The 6060-nt window shown below is 44.9% G+C and overlaps 1 long non-coding RNA gene across 1 annotated transcript; it reads right to left on the bottom strand.

Annotated features, from left to right (window-relative positions):
• Positions 1-4947: 4947 nt before the first annotated feature.
• On the bottom strand, positions 4948-5483 carry LOC123185895 (uncharacterized). The gene is made up of 2 exons (XR_006493521.1): positions 5362-5483; positions 4948-5255 (listed from the first exon to the last, which is right to left on the bottom strand). It is a non-coding gene; the product is annotated as an uncharacterized lncRNA (long non-coding RNA).
• Positions 5484-6060: the final 577 nt, after the last annotated feature.

The raw sequence follows: 6060 nt of genomic DNA, 5'->3' as shown, positions 1-6060 counted from the left end.
GAACCTTTATATACGGAGGCAAGGGGCACCCCTAGAGACACACGTTGATCCACGTGATCATATTCTTAGCCGTGTGCGGTGCCCCCTTCCACCATAGTCCTCGATAATATGGTAGCATTGCTTAGGCGAAGCCCTGCGACAGTAGTACATCAAGATCGTCACCACGCCGTCATGCTGACGGAACTCTTCCCCGACACTTTGCTGGATCAGAGTCCGGGGATCGTCATCGAGCTGAATGTGTGCTAGAACTCGGAGGTGTCGTAGTTTCGGTGCTTGATCGGTCGGGCCGTGAAGACGTACGACTACATCAACCAAGTTAACGCTTCCGTTGTCGATCTACAAGGGTACGTAGATCACACTCTCCTCTCTCGTTGCTATGCATCACCATGATCTTGCATGTGTGTAGGATTTTTTTTTAAAATTACTACGTTCCCCAACACCTGGCGACCAGCAAAGTGGCTACCACAGAGCCCAACTCAAGGTGTCCAAGTTACCATAGGAGAAGCAGACGGAGCTGACCCACAAACCACAAGAGACCAACCAAACGAGAACCAAAGCCGGCACTGCCAACACGGAGCACCTGAAGGCGGTAGTGGCAGTGGATTTCATATATTAGCTACACTAGAATAGATGATAATGTCAACCACAAAAAATAGAATAGATGATAATGTGATCAGCCCATGATTAACAGATTATGTAATAGCAAAACTAGAACGCTTGTACAGGTCGTTACTAGAGGAAAAAATATACAGGCTCGCTGTTCTTTAAGTAATTTGGCATCTGAATAATGTAAGTTGTACACAGATACATAGAAGGAGAGATATAGAAAAACAAGAATCATCGGCCATAATCCCTTGGTGGAAGCATACTGGTCACGTGGTCCTTGTGTGAACTCACTATCCACATTGATTCACCATGGGTCATCTGCAATACCCTGGACCACCTAGCAGCGGCGGAGCGTGAAGCATATTTTAGGAGGGGCCAGATAAGTGTATGAAAAAAAATATGGTGATCAGAGACGCTGGAGATATATTTTTTAAAACAGAAACATATTAATATCAAGTAGATACCAATTACAACCAGTCTTTACACCAACAAGATGCCTACAAACATCCAAGATGCACACAACCAAGAAAAGGGGGAAAGAGAAAAGAAGACCCTGCCATGGTGATCAATCAACCACCACAGAAGACATCACCCGAACTAGAAAGAAAGTTCTCCAAAAGCATGCCTTCATGAAGGAAACAATGCACAAGCGTTGCCGTTGTCCGATCAAAGATCGTAGGTTTTCGCATTGGAGAAAGAATGTGTTCCCAAAATAATGCTTTCAACAAGGTCACTACCAGGCACAACCAATCAAAGCCAGACTTTGAGTTTTCACCCTGGAAATCACGACTCGGTACTCAAAGGAGCACCGTCAATAAAGAAGTCCTCCAATGCTGCCACCTCCACTTGCGGAGGCTACTACTACAAGTCACGTACCACCAGGATCGTAGGAACTCATGCCCAGTCTGGACAAGAACATATCAGCAAGCCAAGTCTAAACAACTGCCTGTGAAGCAAAATCTTCATCGCATCCAAGACCCCGCCTTCGCCACTTCCAGGTCCTCCAATCATGCCATGACATTCTCCGCATGTGTTGATCCCTTGGAAATCTTGGTGTAGACATGTCCCAAGGTGTCAACAAAAACACAGCTTCGCGATACCCCGGTGTAGTTGGTTATGCTGATGTTGTGGGTGCACACGACGACCCCTATCCAATCAAGATGTCCAAAGAGCGTCATATATGCTAGTCCTTGTTTTTCTTTGAAGGAGAAGTCTGAAACTCGCCGATGTTCAGATCAAAGAGGAATGATCGCTTGTAGAACGTGACTTTGCGCGAAGACCACTAGGGGCACCGCCTGGCCGAGCCGTAGACCGTCGATGCCACGCACATGAAGCAAAAAGGTGTGAGATCGGGTCCAGCCAGGCCCAGGTGGGAATAGATCGATCCTGCCCTGCCGCCGTCGCGCCTCTGGCTGCCGCTGCCATGCACCACTACAGCAGAAGGAGTGGGAACGGGCGCCTCCACCACACCCGGCAATAACCAGCAGGAGCCCTGCCGCCACCACATCGTGCAAGCTTTGCCTGGCGGCGCCTCCGGCGATGGCGGAGGGAGAGAAGGGAAGGGGTGAGGGGAGAGGGCCTCGAGCGCCGGCAGTGGAAGCCCTGGTGCGGCGCGGTACCGTTGCACTAGGGTCGGGTTAGGCCTCGTTTTTCAATTTTCAAACGTCAGAGAATTAGCGGAGTGATTAACATAAATACAAGCCTATCTGGCAAACAAATATCTAGGAAGGGAGGCCAGGGACCGGTTTTCTCCCACTGATGCTCCACCACTGCCACCTAGTGTTTTTGGAATAAGTTTCAAACACAAAGGAAGATCGAGATCCTGAATATAGCTCGGTACTTCTTCTAGTCGAAAAGTACTTCACAGTTACAACCTTGTGGTTTAGTCACCATCACTTGGATCAAATCACCCAAGTTGCAATGCGAACATGCATTGAGGTTCAAGAGTGGGGGAAATAACTTGTGTCTCTAAACAGTACGTTAAAGATATTGTTTTATGATCAAGTGTAGAATTGGAGTTAAGAGTTTGCAAAGTTGTTGATAAGTCATTTCACAGCCATGGTTGCTTCTTCCTAGTATGTGTTATCTATTCATTTCCCTATGCCCATGTGTGACCTCTGTAGGAATAGTTTATGTGATTTAGATCATTTCACATGGTGGATGCTAATTGATGCTAATATATTTAGTCTGAACACCCTACATATGTCGTTCAACATGGATTGCCTAAGCAACAAAATGAGCAGACTAAGGCATAGCCTAGTGGTGGGAAGGGGTTGATGCCTTCCCACCCTCCCAGGTTCAAGGCATGGTACTTGCAATTTGGGTTTGTTGTACCAATTATACTATAGGGGCCTCCCTTATAGTCTTTCTGTCAAAAAAAATAAGCAACAAAATGAACCACCTAGTATTTTAGGGACAAGGCTCAGACACAAAGAACGAGGTCCTGAAGATATTTCAGTAATTCTTTCACCCTCCTTCCTAGTTACAACCTTGTAGATCGGCCATCATCACTCAAAGGATCAAAACCACACGGGTTGCAATCCAAACACCCACCGAAGTTCAACAGTGGAGGAAATAAGCCTTATCCCGCACGTCTAAACAATCTATAAAAATACATCGTTTTATGATCATTTACAAATTCGGTTGGAGTTTAGAGTTTTTGAGGTGGTTGTTTATTGCTAGCATGCATATATATATCAATTAATTTGCTATGTGCATGTGTGAAGTCTCGGGGAACAGTTTGTCCGTTTCAATTCATTTTATAGGGTGCATGCTAAAAACAATCTGCAATGCATGTTCTGTTACATATTTTGTGAGTTGACTACCATCTTTCTAACTCTAACTTCTGTTATCACTCTTAGCTACACTCGTTGGCATTGGTGTGGAATTGATCTGATTTTCTCTACATCATGAGTTCAACAAATGGGAACTAGTGAAGAATCTGTGTCGTTTTATGTATTAAAGTTGTGTGTCTCATCTTAACAAGTCGTAAAGTGTACTTATTTATGTTTCTACGACTAACTGGCCCTTTTCTAGTATAACAATGAGTACTTCATATGTACTACATGACATGTAAATTAAATGTCTTGGTGTGTTTCATGGTGCTAGTATAATCTTAAAAATGAAAATGTACTACCAAATTATCAAGTATAAACCAGTTGGCTTGTTAGGCCGACATCTTATCCTATGAATGGATTAAGGCATGCCAAAGAAACAAAGACAAATAGCAATTCGAGTATGCAGGGTGTATGAATTTGAAAGAAGTCATTTTAATACTATGAATCATTTTTATGTTGTGTGATCCAAAAGGAAGAGGAATGAACACCAAAGAACAATAGGCATGGGTGGCAACATGAAAACTCAAAACAAAGCTCTTCAGATGTTAGATGAGGAACTGATGTTTTTAGCCTTCCATCATGTTCCCATGCTCACTTCTCTTAGGCCCTCTTTTTTTCACGTTCTATCTCGCAGTGGACATCTCATATAACCTAAATATATGCACATATATGTATTCTTTTCCTGGTAAAGCAATTTAACAAGCAAAAAGGAAGAGGAAGGAATGCCTAAGAACAATAGAAATGAGAGGCGGGAAATACCAAACCAAATTTTCACCACAACACAAGAGATAAAGAACCAATAAGTTAGGCTTTCCTCTATGTTCTCATTCCCACCGCTCTTAGGCCCTCTATTTCTTCCTCTTCCTAGCTCGCTTTTTGAGATGTCGCATCAAATACGTGCGCATATATTTTATTTCTATGCTAACGCAACCAAGCAAGCCGAAGAAAAAGGAAAGAGTGATAGAGAATAATAGGAGCAACCAAGCATGCCAAAGAAAAGGAAGGAGTGCTAGAGAACAATAGGAATAGGAGACATCGGGAAACACCAAACTAAATTCTCACCTCCTACACTAGAGGTGGAAACAAAGCAAGTTAGGGTTTCCTCCATGTTCCCATTCCCACTGCTCTCAGGCTCTCTTTTCTTTCTCTTCTCGACTAGCCTTCTAGATCTCAGGTTATCTAAGTATGTGCACACATATTTACGGTTTATGCATTAATCTATTGCGCAAGCGAAAGGGAAGAGGAAGGAGTGCTCAAGAACTATAGGAATGGGAGGCATCGGGAAAGCACACAACTAAATATTTGCACCTCCAACACTAGAGGTGAAAATAGAAGAGTTAATCTTTCCGCCATGTTCCCATTCCTAATGATCTTATGCTCTCTCTTTCTTCCTCTTCCCTGCTTACTATTGGAGCCTATAAAATCTGAAGCAAAAAGTGTTTCAGTTTCGATGTATAAATAGATGTGATATGCACTATGTAGAGAACCATGGGAGAGGATCAACTAATTAAGGCATCCAGTGCATAATATCACTCTACAATCAATGATAATGGGGCCCATTGTCCTTTGTTGTACATGTAGAGCATGTGCAAGGATATCTTGTGCATTCATACAGCAGGAAAACAAAAACTAACTCTTCACCCCAATTACTAGTAGTAGTTGCTACCACCTGACGATGACAACTAACAAACACCTTGGCGCGCACAAGCACCTCACCTGCCCTTGTCGATGATGGTGTCGGAACAACCCACCGGCGACATACGCCGAACTGCCCTCTAGCGATGAACACCAGACGAAGGTAGAATGCCTCGGCTGCCAAACAGCCTGTATGTTAGCTTCGATTCAACTCAACTACTCAAACACACATACATGAAGATACACATGCACACACGCAGCACAACCCCGGAAGCACTCTCACATCGATTGATCGGGCGCATACCACGGTCCTCTCCCCCTTGGTTCGGCATATACCGTCACCATGGCGTGACAACAGACCGACACCACCCCCACACGAGAGACTATTGGAGACTATATCTCTCCTAGCTACTCTACACTCCACACAACACCACCAGCCACTTAAATATGCAAGGGCACGCACAGCCTAGCCGCCTCCATCGGCCACTAACAGCACGTACTAACTACCACGACGCCACACCTCCATGCACTAACCAACTCAGCTAGCATGCATACTAGAATCGGTCACCCCCAGCCTTGTAGCTAGCCCACTAAGAGCATCTTTAGTAGATCCCGCAAAAGCGGTCAAACTCGTAAAAATCCGTGTTTTCAGTTTCGTGGTGTCAAAAAACATCCCGAATAGACCCCGCAAAAGCGGTCAAACCCATAAAAAATTTGCAGGCCCTTGAGAATCCACCCCACGACCCTTTAATTTTCAGATTTGGAGGCAAAATATAAAAAAAACTGCAAACCAGTCAATGCTATGCAACAAGGAAATTCCGCCGTGCGCACACGGGCTCCGGTGACCTTCCGCCACGGAACTCACCGGAATCTCACCGGAAACTCATGTTTACCGCTACTGCGGCGTCGGCTTGCGGAGTAGATCGCAGGAGCAGTGGCTGGAGACTCGCAGCTACCCGGCCACGAACGAGCTAGCTAGCAA

The sequence above is a fragment of the Triticum aestivum genome, chromosome 2A (genome assembly GCF_018294505.1).
Source record: "Triticum aestivum cultivar Chinese Spring chromosome 2A, IWGSC CS RefSeq v2.1, whole genome shotgun sequence".
Classification (NCBI taxonomy): Eukaryota; Viridiplantae; Streptophyta; class Magnoliopsida; order Poales; family Poaceae; genus Triticum; species Triticum aestivum.
The sequence above is the reverse complement of the archived record's forward strand: the minus strand, read 5'-3'. Positions and strand labels throughout refer to the sequence as shown.